Source organism: Grammomys surdaster, unplaced genomic scaffold, assembly GCF_004785775.1.
Source record: "Grammomys surdaster isolate TR1022 unplaced genomic scaffold, NIH_TR_1.0 205, whole genome shotgun sequence".
Lineage (NCBI taxonomy): Eukaryota > Metazoa > Chordata > Mammalia > Rodentia > Muridae > Grammomys > Grammomys surdaster.
The window spans coordinates 4,290,416-4,306,338 of record NW_021604650.1 but is presented as its reverse complement, the minus strand read 5'-3'; the positions used below and the strand labels follow the sequence as shown (position 1 = coordinate 4,306,338).

General features: G+C 45.3%; 1 protein-coding gene, 1 non-coding gene and 1 pseudogene across 6 annotated transcripts in view; 2 read left to right on the top strand and 1 right to left on the bottom strand.

Moving 5' to 3' along the window:
• Positions 1–2,549, top strand: part of LOC114624192 — an 11,430-nt pseudogene extending 8,881 nt beyond the window's left edge.
• Ppp6r3 (protein phosphatase 6 regulatory subunit 3) overlaps positions 1–10,206 on the bottom strand; it is a 114,364-nt gene extending 104,158 nt beyond the window's left edge. For all 5 annotated transcript variants that reach the window (XM_028771240.1, XM_028771242.1, XM_028771243.1 and 2 more), the window contains exon 1: positions 10,123–10,206. The gene's annotated coding sequence lies outside the window, so the exon portion shown is untranslated. The remainder of the gene's footprint in view (positions 1–10,122) is intronic.
• A 515-nt stretch (positions 10,207–10,721) lies between these two features.
• Trnaa-agc lies at positions 10,722–10,794 on the top strand. The gene has a single exon. It is a non-coding gene; the product is annotated as a tRNA-Ala (tRNA).
• Positions 10,795–15,923: the final 5,129 nt, after the last annotated feature.

The following is a 15,923-nucleotide window of genomic DNA, read 5'->3' as shown; positions in this document are numbered from 1 at the left end:
CCCGTCGGTCTCCGTCTTTTCTCCCCTTCCCCCCCCGGCCCCCCCCGCCCCGCGTGCGAGGGAGGGAAGAAGGGAGGGAGGGAGGGAGGGAAAAGAGAGACGAAGAAAAAAGAAAGGAATGCAGACAAACATGCAGCCCTACAGAACACAGGAGACACCACAGCAAAGATAGCTGTGTTTATATAGTTCTGAAAGCCAATAAGAAAAAGACTGTAAATTTTATTTTATTTTTATGTCTGTGCCTGTGTGTGGATTGTACATACATGTGAAAACAGTGCCTGCAGAGATCAGAAGGGGGTGTCATAGCACCTGTAATGGGAGTTACAAGTGAGCTGCCTGCTTGCAGGTGCTGGGAATGAAACTCCAGTCCTCTGGAAGATCAGTACAAGCTCTTAATCATAACCCATGTCTCCAGCCCCAAAACAGAGATAAATGTTTTAGAAATCATACTGCAAAACCTCAAATTTATGCCCTCTATTCAGCCAGAGAAAATGTTACATTAATATGCAAGTTTATCTACATGTAAAATAACATGTAACATAATCACAGTTTAAAGGGAAAAAAATTTACAAATAAATTCTCCAAAATTTCTCTCAACAAAAATCCCCAGCACAGAACTCTTCTAGTTGGCCAGAAGACAAGTCTCCCTTTAGGGCTCCCCCTGGCCTCACAGCTGCTCCTGTGCACAGCTCTACTATCAGACAGAAGTGACAAGAGTGACACAGGTACAGCTGTACTCAGGCTGAACTGAAGCCAACGCTATTCATTCACAGGTAGGAGACTAGAGCAGAGAGGAAGACAGGTACTAGATTCACACAGCTGGAAAACCATATGTGGCAGAACTCAAGGCCACTACCTGAGGTTTGTGCACTCTTGACCACAATACATTCTGAACTGAGGACAGATGGGAAGCCCTACATGAGCAGCAAAGTACTATAACCATGACAGGTGCCAAATGTATAGGTTCTGAACCTACCTGAAAATGAACATCAATCAGAAAGGCCTATAACCAACCCAGCTACTCAAAAGGTCAAGGCAAGAGTGTTACAAGTTTTGAGTTCCATAGCAAGATCCAGCCTAAATAAAAAGTAATTTAGTTCAGAATATGTTATCTTCAAGAAAACTCATAATTGCTGCTTAGCCTTCTAGCCAAGACCAAATACACTAAGCACTCTTTAAAAAAAAAAAAAAAAAAAAAAGCACTAGTTAGCTGTAAAGCTGTAAGTAGTCAAAAGCCTCCACTGGGCTCTTGAAATCCAGCTCTGCCAAACTCATGATGTACAGATGTTCCAGGTAGGCATAGGAGAAGAAGACTCTATGTCCTTCTCCAAATGTTCTCTTAATCACAGCTCCAACTAATATCTAGACATCAGTTTCTAACTGATAAAGGAGAAAGGACTTCTTAAAAAACTAACCAAAGGTGTTTGCTTTGTCAGCATATATACTAAAGCTGGAACAATACAGTAACCATTCTGGTTACTGTGCAAGGATATAACTTTGCAAGAAACCACATAATGGCATGTAAATTCGTGAAGCATTACATATTTTTCAGACTATGGCTCCAAATCCTGAGACCATCAGAGTCAGCAAAAAAGAGGAAGAGGAGAGAAAGAAGCAACACAGTCAGCAGCACCTGGCTCAAGTCCTCCAAGAGGATGATTTTGGAGTTACTCGGGTGGAGCCCTTTACAAAACTGGTGCTCCAGGTAGATAAAGCTGAGACCCAGGTTGTAAAGAATTTGACTAAAGTCTCCGTGAAAGAGAAGCTGAAAATGTTGAGAAAAGAACTACCAGAGCTCTTGGAACTGACAAAAGGCCTGAAAGTCCAGCTGACAGAAGTGAAGAATGAGTTAGACACAGTTAGACACATTGTTAAAGTTGTGGAAAAAAGGATCATTCCATCTGGAAATGGAAGCTAATACCTGATGACTAAGTAAGAATAACATGAACTATTGTTCCAACATTTTATTTGATCAATTAGATTTGATTGATTAGTTTTTATTTGATCTTGAAAGCCAGGAGAGTGCCTGCATGTGGACATCTAGTCAAAGAAAGCCTTGTTACCTACAGAAATCTGATCAATAACCTGTCACTTGTGGAAACTGTCCTCCAAAATCTATCACCTACTCACAGCCAAAGATGTTGCTGTAAACAAAGAACTGAATCCAAAAAGCAAAATTAACTCAAACCAAGCCAAAGCCTGTTTCACAGATTTCTGGGTGCCGATCTGTCTGATGATCCCGAGTCTGATGAAGCTGCACTAGGACCATATAAAGAAAAGGAAGGCAAAAGGTGAAGAGGAGAGTGCTGAAGAAGCTCTCAATGATCAAAATGCAAAGAGCCATTACCTACCAGACTGTTAAAAATAGAGGACTTACACCTAGGAGAAAAGAAAACTGACAGAAATCCCAGAGTCAATAGGAAAAGTTCAGAAGAGCCAAAATTAGAAGATGAGTCCAGGTTTGTGGAGTTTTTAGAAAGGAACAATGGTATAGTGGTGAACTACCCAGCATTTGTGATAGAGTTAAAAAATGCATTATGTTTAAGTAAAGCTGCTCCTTAGCCTAGTTTTTGGCAATTATTTTAGATCAATGAAAATATTTTAAACCTGTTCTACAGAGTGAATTCCAGAACAGCCAGGGCTACAGAGACCCTGTCTCAAAACAAACAAACAAACAAACAAACAAAGTATTTTAAACAACAACAACAAAAAAAAAAACCTGACCAAAGTTTGAAAGGAAATATTACATTTATTGCTTTGTTGTGTAAAGCTGTAAAGACAACGAAGGCATATATTTGGGGATAAGAGAAAAACTTGGTAGAGTTGGTTTTCTCCTTCTACTATGTAGGTTCTGAAGAGCAAACTCAGAGTGTGGCCTATCAGCAAGTGTTTTTACCCACTGAACCACCTCACTAGATCCCTCTCATCAGTATAAATGCCCACACTTCCAGCACCATCCATTACAAGGATGATGTTCAAAATGGTCAACAAGAACCTACAGGAATCTGGCAAGCTGAGGCAGGCGTCTGTAACTTTTTCTCAACCATAAAGCCAAACTGAGTCACAGCCCAAGATCACTCTTCAAAATGGAAGCTGGGGAGGGAGGCCATAACAGAGACAGTGGGGGCAGGGACAATATACAGAATCTAGGCGAAGACTTGATAGGTCTAGAAACAGGAGTCAAGCATTTTCAAGCAACAAGTATCCATCTTGTTATCACACAGCTGCTTCACCAGCCTGAGAGAACCAGCAGTCCTTTTTAAGCCACACAAAACAAGGAGATTCATCAAAGTAACCATTCTGAGAAACCATTTTTATTTTTTTCTTAGTAGCACTGGGGACTCAAACCTAGGGCCAACAGCCTGGTCTACAGAGTGAGTTCCAGGACAGCCAGGGCTGCACAGAGAAACCCTGTCTTGAAATACCAAAAACAAACAAGCAAACAAACAAACAAACACCTAGGGCCAAAAGCAAGCTAGGCAAAAGTTCTTTTTAAATATTTATTAAATATGTGCCTGAGTATATGTATGCTTGTGTACCACATGTGTGCAGGAGGAACTTGCTGGAAGGGAAGACATTAGATCCCCAACTGGCGTTAAAGGCAGTTGTGAAACATCATGTGGGTACTGGGAATTGAAGCCAGGTCCTCTGCAAAAACAGCCAGCTTCTAAACTACTGAGCCATCTCTCCCCCCAATTTAAGACAATCTTGTTAAATTGCCCAGGCACACTCTGAACTTGCTATTCTCCTACCTCAACCTCCCAAGTAGCTGGGTTACAGGCTTACACAGACACATGTGTTTGTTTCCAAGACTTCTAGCAACTTCAGCTACCCAAAGTTCAAACAAATAAGCCAGTCAAGCAATAACAGCCCTTTCCCTGAGGCTTCTACTTAAACCTTACCTGGCCACACCTAACTAGTGGCAGGATATTGCTTCTAGGACCCTGCTGGGATGCTTTCTGCATTTTTAAAACCTCTCTGGATAATTTAAAAATCAATGTAATGTGATTCTGTGTAAGAGATGTTATATGTATTATTCAGGGAATAAAGGGGAAATGAACTTGTCTGCATGTTCAATACAGATACATACAGACCAGCAACCATCCAAAAGCTGGGACACAGGACGCACACAAAGCCCTGCTGTGGGGGACACTGCAGATCTGTGAAGTGGCCGCTGGCCACAGCAGAGCACATCTACATTCACATTTATTACAGGAACTCAGGAACGTGCTCCACCTGGGGCAAATTCAAATTTGGTTTTTAGAACTTTCTAGAATGTAATACCTTTAATCCAAGCTGTGTTAACTCACAAATATGGAGCCCAATGATACAGAGGGATGATTATATAATACTAACAAGCTTTGTTAACTGTAATTGCCAAGCTCTCCCACTAGACCATAGGTCTTTAAGGGCTGTTCATCAATGAATCCCCTAATACATTTCTGACAAACAATAGATTCAGTTAATACAACTGCTGATCAAAAATCATGAAAACTAGGGGCTGGAGAAATGGCTCAATGGTTAAAAGCACTTACTACTCTTGTATTAAAAAACATCAAACAGGGGCTGGAGAGATGGCTCAGTGGTTAAGAGCACTGACTACTCTTTCAGAGGTCCTGAGTTCAAATCCCAGCAACCACATGGTGGCTCACAACCATCTGTAATGGGATTTGATGCCCTCTTCTGGTGTGTCTGAAGACAGCTACAGTGTATTCATATATAATAAATAAATAAATCTTTAAAAAAAATCAAACAAACAAACAAACAAACCACCCTGGGTTCAGTTCCCAGCACTCACACAGTTGCTCACAAATGTTTGTAACTCCAGTTCTAAGGGATCCATCCAATGGCCTCTGCGAGCACAGCAGGACTCATATATAAATGCAGACAAACACTCATGCACAAAATAAAATGAATCTAAAAAAAAATGTAAGAGTAGAAGTAGATAGAGGTGGACATGATGGCTAACAACTATAATCTTAGCACTTAGAAGCAGACACAGAATGATGTCAAGACCCTGCCTCTAAACGAGGAGAGGGGGCAGAACTAGATGGTGGAAACAGGACAGTGGTTAAGTATTGTGGGTGGGCTGACTGCAGTCCTCAGTACCACCACAGGCTGAGGTTCAGGACTGAAGTCAGAAGGCATCTCCATGATTCCTGTCTTAGAATGTATGCGGATGGTACCATTTACCATCTAAATGTATAGTTTTCTTAACACTCCTCTATTTAACCACTAGCATCATATCAACTTTAAGGACAGGCAAGGACCTCTGTTCTTCCCCTTCCTACTTTACTTCTCTCCAGGAAGGCAGACAGACATTTCTCCACCTGCATCAGAGTCCAGGACACAGACAACTCCTTTCCCACCGGGCATGGGCACTAAAAGCTGACCATACCATACACTCCCTCCACTCCACCTTCAAAAGTCAGAACTGGGCACTCTCTAAGGAAAGGCTTTCATATTTCTATAAAAAAGCAGGAGTGGAAGGGTATCTAAAAACAAAACTGACAGTTGATCATCAAGATGATGGCAAAGGAATTTTTAAAAATATTACTAAAACTCAAGAGTAGTATGTTATTTGGCACTGGGGCAAATCCTAACTTGCTCCTGAGTTTCAAGCTCAATATGACAATGTATTTTCATGAGGTAAAGGGGAAAAGCCTCAAAGTTGCACTTGCAAAATATGTTATTATAAAGCTAAATCTTAAGGCATCTATCTGACAGATGATATACTGATACCCTGTCTTACTGCCACTAACAACCTCCAAGGCAGGATCCAGTACTGCAGACCCAGCTCCCAGCCCACCCAAAGATCCTGGAATTCAGCCCTTAAATCAGCACTCTAAAACAGTAGTTCTAAAAGACACTTCAGTGTTATCTAGGAAGATTTATGAAAGTACACTCTCCAGCTTACAAGATGGGTCAATGGTTAGGGATGCTTACCACAGGCCTGATGACCTGAGTTTGATCCCTGGGACCCACATGGTAGAAGGAAAGGACAGACTTGCAAAAGCTGTCCTCTAACATCCATATGTGAGTGTACTGCAGTACATATGCACTTACACATCCACACATGAAAGCTCACATATACATAATTAATTTTTGAAAAATTATAGTCTCAACTCCACCACAGATTTCCAGAGGTGAAGTGCAACATCCATGGTCTTAAAGCACCCAAATGATTCTCATGTATATTAATCTATCATGATGTCAGAACCACTGATATTTAGGGCTAGGTGGTGGCAAGGGATGGAGAGGGAAGGAGGGGGTTTACAATAACCTCGACTTCTACCCTCTACAGCACACCAGAAGTATAAGCCAAAAAGAATGCTTCCTGAGGAGAAAAATGGTTGAAAACCCCTCACCTAGTGTAAAGCACTTGCCTACCATAAGACTATAGGTTTATTCCCAGGACCACAGACAGCAACAAGAAAAAAAAATCGTTTTACTGATTTTTTTTTTTAAAAAAGGAGGGAAGGCTGTCTCATTGTTTCTTTGAGAAAGGTCTCATTACATGGCCCAGGATCACCTTGAACTCCAACTTTACCTGCCTTTGCCTCTACCTCTCAAGTGCTGGGACTATAGGTATGTGCTACCATGCCTAGCTTCATCTCTTTGGGTACTACGGATAGATCTAAGAGTCTCATGCATCTTGACCAAGTGCCTTACGGAGTCAAACTCCCCAATCCAAAGCAATCTTTGTGGCAAAGAAATGCTTCAGGGAGCTGGAGAGATGGCTCGGTGGTTAAGGGCACTGGCTGCTCTTCCAGAGGTCTTCAGTTCAATTCCCAGCAACTACATGGTGGCTCACAACCATCTGTAACAGGATCCAATGTCCTCTGAAGACAGCTATTAATGTATTCATATACATAAAATAAATTCTTTAAAAAAAATAAATGCTTAAATTACCCTTATTTCACCTATACATATTATATTCAAGCATTCTGTTCCACATAAACATGTACTTATCATGGGTTAATGAAAAAGAAAGTCAGTTGACATCTTGAGAAAGGACCTATAACTAAAAGTCAAGAGGTCTGGTCAGTATTTTTGATACATTCTAAGAAAAAGCAGCTTCTCAGCCTCCACTACAGCTGAGACCTTGACACACAGGGGCCAGGCCAGACTCCTGCCCTCTTCAGAAAATAAATATGGTGCTGAGTTTTAGTTGAACAGATATCTGGAAGATCATTTACTCTTCCAAAGTATAATAAAATTCAAAAATATAGACCAACATACACTGGCAACATCTGAGATTTCAACTATCTCAACTACTAAGTTAATCATAGAAGATCCAAGTTGATTATCAACCCTAACAAATATTATTTTAAGAAAGAAATGCTTACTTGTAACGACACATTTTTCTAGAGGAAAACTGTCGAAATTCATCTTAAAGTAGCTAAGTAAACTCTACTTAAAGTCCTAACTTCAGTGCTATCCATTTTTTGACCAACTGTAGACTACTCCTTAAGCACTCAGTCAATGCAAACTAGAAAGCCTTGTTTTTGTAGTTGATTGGTTTTTGTGGAGTTGGGCAGGGGATGCTTTACTTTATACAAAAGCTAAAGCCTGTTAAAGCAATCAGTATATTCAAGTCTATGTAAGATGGAGTCTATCAGGGCTGGTGAGATGGCTCAGCGGTTAAGAGCACTGAGTGCTCTTCTAGAGGTCATGAGTTCAAATCCTAGCAACCACATGGTGGCTCACAACCATCTGCAATGAGATCTGATGCCCTCATATGGGTGTCTGAAGACAGCCACAGTGTACTTACATATAATAAATAAATAAATCGTTAAAAAAAAAAAGATAGAGTCCATCAAAATATGCTTCCCCAGTGCATAAAGCAATCCAAGTCATAAGCAACTATCACCAAGAGTTGTTCTCTTTTCGAGTACCATGGAAAAGGCACAAAGTAGACATTCAAACAGCTGAATTCAGGGATGACTGAATGAGTGAAAGGCACTAGGGTCCCTGGCCAGACACAGTGAAGTGTGGACTAGGCCCCAATGAACCCATGCACAACAGCTACTCCCCAAGATACAAGCTGAGCACATCTTTCCCAAAGTGGTTTAGAACGACAATGTAAGATTCAGATTCTGAAGTTTTGGCACAGTCTAACTGCTACACAATCTAAAAGTTTGATACTGAAAAGCCATCAGGTTTCAGAGCATTTAGAGATTAGGCATGTTTAACCTGCACCTTTGCTGGAGCTCTCAAGACTGCAGTCTTTCAACTGCAATAACAACCAGGAAAACCTAAGAAATCCTCATGTTATGACTTGGAGCTACTACACAGAGGCAGTACCTAGAGGCAGCAGAAGAGGGGTGCTATTTAAGTTCTTGAAGGTGCTTTCTATGCACAAGTACTGGATTAGACAAAACACTCTCAAGTGACTTAGTAGATTTTCAACACCCCTTCTCATAGAAAAATTAAAATAACTTCCAGTAATTATTTTTAGCCCGGTTGATCCTTAAACACATGGCTTTCCTAATTGTACCTAAACATTTCAAAGTTAATTTTAAACTAGGTGTGGTGGTACACACCTCTACTCATAAGGCTTATCAGGTAGAGGCAGCAAGATCCAGAATTTGAGGCCAGCCTTAGCTGAATAGAAAGGTCGAGAACATCCTAAACTACAAGAGACCCTATCATCTCAAAAAATAATAAGCCAGGTGTAGTGGTACATGACTTTATTAATCCCATTTTTAAAGGCAGAAGCAGTAAAGATCTCCCGACATATAGTGAGACCCTGCCTCAAAAACAAATAAAATAAACAAGATCAAGTTGAATTTGGTAAGTATGGTCACTATTAAGCTGATTCTATGCACAAAGCACCATTCTAGCTGCTTTGTGCTAACTTATTTACATACATACTCAGTTGTAGGTCTAATATGTACATGTTAGATATAATTGGGACCATATACTTATGGAACAAACTTGTTTTCCTGGGTTACAGGGGCAGCAAAGAGGACTAATTTGTCCAAGGTCACAGGTCTAAAAAGTGGCAAAGAAAGATTTAATTTTCGGGTGGCCCAAAAGAAAGTTCAAACACCATTAGCAACACCTTGCACCTTGCTGGTTCAAGGAACATTTTAGTGGGAGGAAATCTTAAGTCCCTTTCTCACCGACTGTGTCATCTGCAACATGACCTTGAGAACAAAAATTAAAGTAAACTTCACTTAAAACAAAACAGTATCCATATTAACAAGTGCTTCCATCAGATGGAAGGAAACCTTGTCTAAGTGTTCCCCTCCCCCTGCAAAAGCAAAACATAAACAAAGCTCTGACCCATCTCTAAAGAGACCACAGCAGATAGGGGGTAAAAGACAGTAGATCATGCGGTGGAGAAGTCCAGGCACAGAGGTAATCAGACCACTCAGTCTGTCCCACCTACGACTTCAAGTCCAAGTTCTAACGAAAGACAACAGGACTGGGGGGAAAAAGACCTCCAACAGTGAACTGAGTTTTAAAAGGGAGGTGCTTAAAGCCACAAGAAGGGTAATCCCTCACTTCAGCTCCAAACACCAAGGAATCTCCAATGCCCCCGTCTGTATATAAGAGACTCAACAGCGGAGGATGAAGATTCACTGCGATGGCCCCGGGAGACACAGAACTGGTTTTTGTGTATTCCGATGACTCTGCTAATGCCCAGAAACCCACAAAACTTGTTTCTCGGAGCACAAGAGTCCAACAAAGGCCTTTGCGAAGCTTTCCAGAGAGTTGACAAGCTCCGGGAGATCCCGAGAAGTCGCTGGGAAGGCCAGGGCGCGGGAGACGGGGAGCTCGTCCAGGACCCCCGACTTGGCTCGGGGCGCGCCTCGCCTCGCCTCGCCTGGACTCCCGCTGAGCCAAGCCCAGAGTCACCTCGGCGTCCAAAGTTCGCAGTCGGCTCGGCTGACTGCCAACGCGCGGCCAGGCTGACAGGAGCGGGCGGCCCGGTCCTGGCCAGGACTGGACGCCGCCTCCCGGGCCGCCGAAGCAGCCGATTCCGGGGGGGAGGGGAAAGGGGCCGGGACGCTCCCTCCCCACGCCGCCAGGACCAGACCACCGCCCCCGTCGGTCGACCGGTCGCCCGCGCGACCTGCGCACCCCGCGCCGCTGCCCCCTCCCCTGAGTTACCTGGAGGCGCCCACGACCCGCAGCTAGTCGCGCTCAGGCGGGAAAAGGGTTCACCGACACCATCAGCGAAGCGCCCAAAATGGCGGACGTATCAAGCAGGCCTTGAGTTACCCCCGCCCTCCCTCCGGCCACCCCACAACCAATCACAGGATAGACCCCGCCCCTTCCCAAGGATCATTGGCCTGCCTCTCCCGCCCCCCCCACAACCTATTGGACCGCCCAACCTCCACTTCGATTGGCTTTGAGGCCTTGTCAGTCAAATGCGAGAGGCGCATTCTTTTTCCCATGGTCTTGACGGATCCGGAACCTCTAGGACCCCGGTGTCTGAGAAACAAGTCAGAAATTGGGAGACGCTTAGTTTGGGTCCCTCTGCCCCGTAGCAACAGCGGGGCCTCGCATGACAGACGCTTGGGACTACCAATCCTCATAGTCAATGAATTTTAAAACAAATGAACCAAACCAATCCCAGCTGTATAGCTCCGGATGCGAGGAAGCCAATGGGGTAGCACAATGACAGCAGGCGGTGGGACAACGGCCACAGGAGAAACCGGTGATGACGTGAGTCACAATACAACCTGCGACGGAAGTTAATTATAGCTGGGGAATTAGCTCAAATGGTAGAGCGCTCGCTTAGCATGTGAGAGGTAGCGGGATCGATGCCCGCATTCTCCATAATATAGTTTTACGAAAGGCCATCGGTTTAATCACCTCAGACAGAGTAAAGTGTCATCCCAGAAAATGCGGTCAAAGTGTAGGATTTGCTAATACAAAGGAGATCGGGGTGTATCTTTTGTCACAGAGAAGAATTTTACACATGAATTTCTTCAAAATGCTAGTGTCCCACACCTATAATACCACACATTTGCCCCTCCCACGAACTGGGGTCCTGGACTTCAGTGTCTTCACTCTCAAGCCCTGCACTTACCACTGTCATGGTTAATCCCGGTTGTTAATTCTCCTGGGGCTGTATAAAAAGGAGAAACTGAGCTGACCACAAGCGTTGTCTACCTCCTGGCTGGATGTGATGTGACCATCAGACTCCTACACCTGCTCCCTTGACCTCCCTGTCATATTGGCCTATATCCTTGAACTGTGAGACAAAATGAACCCTTTCTCCCTAAAGTTGCTTTTGTTAGAATATTTTATCACAGAAACAGAAAAGATACTAAGATGCTCCCCTTAGGCCCCCATGAATAACCTGCCTGGTTCAGCATGGGCAGGACAGAGGTTCAGGTGCTGCAGCTGGCCACCACGGTCAACCAAGCCTCTGACTCTTGGAAGTCTTTCATGAAATAGGTCTTCCCATGCCATCTGGAAAACCAGTGACCAAGGTGATCAAGCTAAGGGACAGACTTTTCTGGGAAAGTAGTACGTCACAGGACAGGACAGAGCTCCGAATCCCTAGGGTGTTGGTGTCAGGGAAAGGAAGGGTGTTACAGAGACCCCAGGGTGGAGCTTTGAAGCTTCAAAGGCAGGAATGGCCCAGGTATGATGGGAGACTGGATAGCAGAGGTAGCTGAGTCACACAGGCCTTGAGTGGCAGTGCTCACACCTCGGACAGCAGCTGCCTGCTTATCTCTTCCCACAGTCCCAGTCCCAGTCCCAGGCTTCTTCAGGAATTCAATGAAGCTCAGAGAGCACATAGTGTGTCTCCTGAGTGTCTTCACTAGGCTGCCTCTAGACATCCATCCCCTGGGGAAAATGACAGAGCCTTGCCCTTGGACTGGAGGAGTCAGGACCTGCCTTGTTGGACACTTGTTGCTTTCCCCAGGTTCCCAATCTCTGAACCGGCCACCCCTGTCCTATACACAGGGCCCAGCATGCCTGAGTCCTCCACTTCACTCATTCTGGCTCTGAATCCCACAACCAGGGAATTCAGCAAGAGAGGGCTGTACAGTTATACAAACCCACCCTGGCCTCCAGGTCACCTTCCAAGAGAGCTGTGCCTGGAAGCAGATTCCAGAAAGAGTTCATTGCTAGTAGATCCACAACAACATTTTAGTCCCCATTACACGCTAGCTAACTATGCTCCAGGTCATTCTGACACCAGAGGCCATATAGGGGTTGGGTGACCTTGGCCAGGTGACCTAACCTTTCTGACTCTCCAGTTCTCAGAAGTACAAGTGATAATATCTATCAGCCAGTGTCAAGCACACCACTCCAGGCACTTAGAGAGGCAGCAAATGTTAACTCTGGAACATAGAGGCTAGAAGGCTTGCCTGAGGCCACAAACTATTGACATTGCTAAAACTGAGGCCTATTGATGAAGAGTTAAGGTAGCAGAAAGCTCAGGAGAGGGCAGCAGTTAAAGTCTGGACCATGGCAGCAACTGCCAGCTGGGAGTGGACGGGACCTGCCTTCTGTGCTGTCTGTGAAGGCAAAGGCCAGCTGCCTCATTGACCAAACCAGCCCCCTCCCACCATCTGGATGAGTCATCCAGTAGCCCACCAAACCAGCATCCCTTCATTCATTTGTAGTAAAAGCCAGACACATTGAAGTCAGGGAAGGCTTTCTAGGGAAGGAGGTACCTGAGCCTGAAGCCCAATTGCCAGCCCTGTAGAGTCATGGATTCAGAAGAATGACCAACTTGGCAAGCCCTGCATGTGACACAGATTGAGCTGTGTCTGAAACCTTGCAGGTTTGATGGGCCTCCTCTACCTCGCCACCTCTCTACCTCGCCACCTCTCTCTCTCTCTCTCTCTCTCTCTCCTTCTCTCCTTCTCTCCCTCTCCCTCTTTCTTCCTCTCTACCTCTCTCTCTCTACCTTTCCTTCTCTCCCTCTCCCTCTCTCCCTCCCTCCTTCCCTCTCTCTCCCTACTTTCTCTCCTCTTCCTCTCCACCTCTCTTCCTTTCTCCATCTCCCTCCCTCTTCCTTGCTCCCTCCTTCTCCCCTTCTCTCCCTTTCTTCCCCTCTACTTCTCCCTTTCCCCCTCTCTCCCTCCTTCCCTCCCTCACTCCCTCCCTCCCTCTTTCCCTCCCTCTCTCTCACATTCCCCTCACACCACCTCCTTCTGGAATATAACAGTTCACTTTTCAGTCCATTTTGAAGTGCACACACATTTAAGATTTTGGTTTAAGCCAGATCACTCTCTCCAACAGTAGAGAGAGAACACCTGACTGTTGCTCCTTAAACTTTGAGAGCAAAGACAGAACTGCCTGGATTAAATTCATTGAGGTTATAATGTAAAAGAAAGCAAACAAGCAACTCTCTGACTTCCCGAAAGGACGTTTGACATACCAGTCATATACTGCAACAGAAAGAGGAGCTCTGTCGGGCAGTGGTGGTGCACACCTTTAATCCCAGCACTTGGGAGGCAGAGACAGGCGGATTTCTGAGTTCGAGGCCAGCCTGGTCTACAGAGTGAGTTCCAGGACAGCCAGAGCTACACAGAGAAACCCTGTCTCGAAAAACCAAAAAAAAAAAAAAAAAAAAGAGGAGCTCTGCACAAAACTGTAAGTTAGGTAAGTTCGACCTGAGGAAGGATGAGGAAGGAAAGGCCCCAGTGCCTTTCATTCTTTTCTCTTCTCTTCCACTCTCTGCTGACACCGACCCAGGGGATGAAATGGGGCCATTACTGCCCTGGAAGAGTACAAGGTCCAAGAGGGCTGGGCTGGCATACAGGCTGTTGCTGGGTCAGGTCAAGAAATCCTGAGGTTCATGAGGAGAAACCAGAGTCTCCAAGGGACCCTGAATGGTCACCCATGTAGCCTTGAAGTTGGCTCTCTTTTCCTCCTATTTTTACAGTGTTACAGTGTGAGAGCTGGAAAGGAGCTGGGTTCCCCTGAAGGATGGCTGATAGCTGCACAGTCTGTGAAAAGGGGACCTCCAGCAATGTTGACCACTCTGTGGCTATCAAGCTTCTGGGAAAGGAAGTAAAGACTTTTGGGTAGAGACTGTGGCTTGAGGTCCACAACACATCACCAGCAAGAAGCCAGTAGGGCCTTGGAGGGCGGGACCCCTCTTTTGAGAAGCTAAGTGGAACCTGAGCTCCACCAAACTCCCTGAACCTGGGCAGGTGAAAACGCCCAAGACCTGGTCACATGGACTGTCCATCCACTCAAGATGGACAGTGCCTCAGGGTCACTCTAGAGTAGACCAAGGGCTGTGAACACAGGACAGACAGTAGACATTTCTCATCATGGAAGAGGGATCCGCTAAACAGGTCTGAGGAAGGAGGGGGCTGTTAACAATAAGAAACTCCTGGGGGCTCAGGAAAGTGTGAGGAAGAGGAGGGTGGCTGTAACCAAAAAGGGGAGCAGTTCAGCAGGCCGGGTAGAAGGCGAGAGGTGAGTAGAAACAATTGTTTCTAGTGAGTCCAAACAACAATTTGTACCCAAGCCTTGGTTGCCTTAACAACAAATAGGAAACACCTAATTAGGCTGCTGCGAAGTCAAATAGCCAGGTAAATGTCCCTCCTTGTTTATACCACCACAGCTCAGACACCAGTTCCTTCAGAAAGCCTTCTTGTTTCCGTACCAAGATGCCCCTCAAAGGGGAACAGGAGAGCACAGTGTCAGTACAGGGCCTTCCTCATAGTTTAGAAATGCCTCTATCGCTGGATGGTGAGCACTGGGTGGAAGTGCTCCCAGAGCTGTTTTCCTTCAAACTAAAACATCCCTCCTTGGAGGGCACTCTAGAAGACTCAGGAAGGACAGGAAACTTACAAGGCATAGGAGTAAACAAAATTCACAAGTCTCAGGAGGCTCCTGAAATGTACAGGATTCACAAGATCCCTCTCAAATGCTATACAAGCTTAATAATGGATGCTGAGAGGAGATGCTCCAACCTGCAGCTGCTTGCAAGTTGAGCTCCAGGGATATAGTATTAGGGAGTTGTGGCCCATGTTGAATTGGGCTTCTCAGAGCTATAGCTGCTTTTGAGTCACCCCCTGTCCTGTGAGTTATCCTAGTAAACTCACTGGTTCACTAAGCAAGACAGGTTATGTTGTTTCCCATCATGCCTTATCTGGAGCAAAGAGATGATATGCACATTCTCCTAGGAAATTTCAAAGACTAGAGAGGAGCCCCACCAGCTGATCAGAGGCTCCTAGAGAGCACATGACTCAAGTACAGAACTCTGTATGCACTAGCCTGACACTCCCTTGGTACCTTGTAGGTGATTACTGGACTGGCTGCCAGCTTCCACTAGCCAAACACACAAACAGGAAAAGGACCAGAGATGAGGTCTCTGAGCACCAATAAGCATCCTTAGGCATACAATAACCTACTGGTGGAACTAGATCTCTAGCCAATGTAACAGCTCTATATGCAGGCAGTATTGCCCACAGTACTGGGAGAAGGCTGCAAAATATGACTTGACTCTTTCTCAGCTCAGGGCCAGCAGCCTAAGTTCTCTCTTTCCCATTTGCCTGACCCTGGGCTAGACACATGGATGGCAGAGGGAACCAAGGATGCTTGTCAGCCCCTGGCCACATGCAGGCAGGCAGCTCTTAAGTCAGCTTAGTCAGAAACAGACCAGGCTGGGAGTTGAATTTCAGTGAGTGCCTTGGGACACATGGCCCTACTCAAAGGCCAGCGATTCTGGGTGTTTGAGCCCCACAGGCAACTTGGTGGTAGGAGATCTGGGCTTTAGGGATAGTTCAGGTGCCCCTCTGGCTCTGCCAGTCTTTGTAATAAACTTAGACCTGCCCGTTACCTCTGAGCTTTAGTAGGTCACAACCCCTGTTTTACCAAGGACCACTCCTGCCATGGACAGTCTTCTCTGGCATTGTTGCACAGAATCCTTAGGAGGACCATCAGTGACAGGTGTCAGTCAGATCCATTCACAATTACCTCTGTTT